Raw genomic sequence first — 657 nt, forward strand, 5'->3', positions numbered from 1 at the left:
ATATATATATATATATATATATAGACAATATACATACATATGTATATGTATATATATATGTACACACACACACACATTAAAATAAAAGCATTTTGTCTTCTAAAATTAAATGTATTATTCTTTAATTAATATTAGCCTATTGCATAGCATGTAGTCTATATTTAGTTCTAATACATATTTTATTGACCTTTCTGGCACATTTTAAGTGATGTGAATATGATGTTGATCATAACTTAACATCTGTTTGTGAATATTTTAGTGATTGCCTTTACTAGTGAAAGATATAATGAAAGAAATTAATTCTATTGAATTCAATAAATCAGCTGTTCCCATCTTTTTTCTGCACACATTTTCTGCCTAATATACATTCCACCCTGCCCCCTTTATTCGTTGCCTTCCTTATTTTGGTTTAAGGCAGGCCTATAATTATTGTAAACTTCTCAAGACTTTCCACACTGTGTTTGGAGGTCTCTCAGTAGGGCTGTATTGTCATGGTTACTGTTAACACAGCAGTGCTGCTTTGTGTGTATGTTTGCGCTTGGAGGGCTGTGCTGGCCCTTGCTGTGTGTGGACAGCTGTACATGGGCATCTTGGTTGAATGCACATGTCCAGAGAGGGCACTGTGTGTTAGAGGGTAGCGGGGGAAATCAGTTTAGT

Source organism: Sinocyclocheilus grahami, unplaced genomic scaffold (genome assembly GCF_001515645.1).
Source record: "Sinocyclocheilus grahami isolate Dianchi unplaced genomic scaffold, SAMN03320097.WGS_v1.1 scaffold144.1, whole genome shotgun sequence".
In the NCBI taxonomy this organism is placed as follows: domain Eukaryota; kingdom Metazoa; phylum Chordata; class Actinopteri; order Cypriniformes; family Cyprinidae; genus Sinocyclocheilus; species Sinocyclocheilus grahami.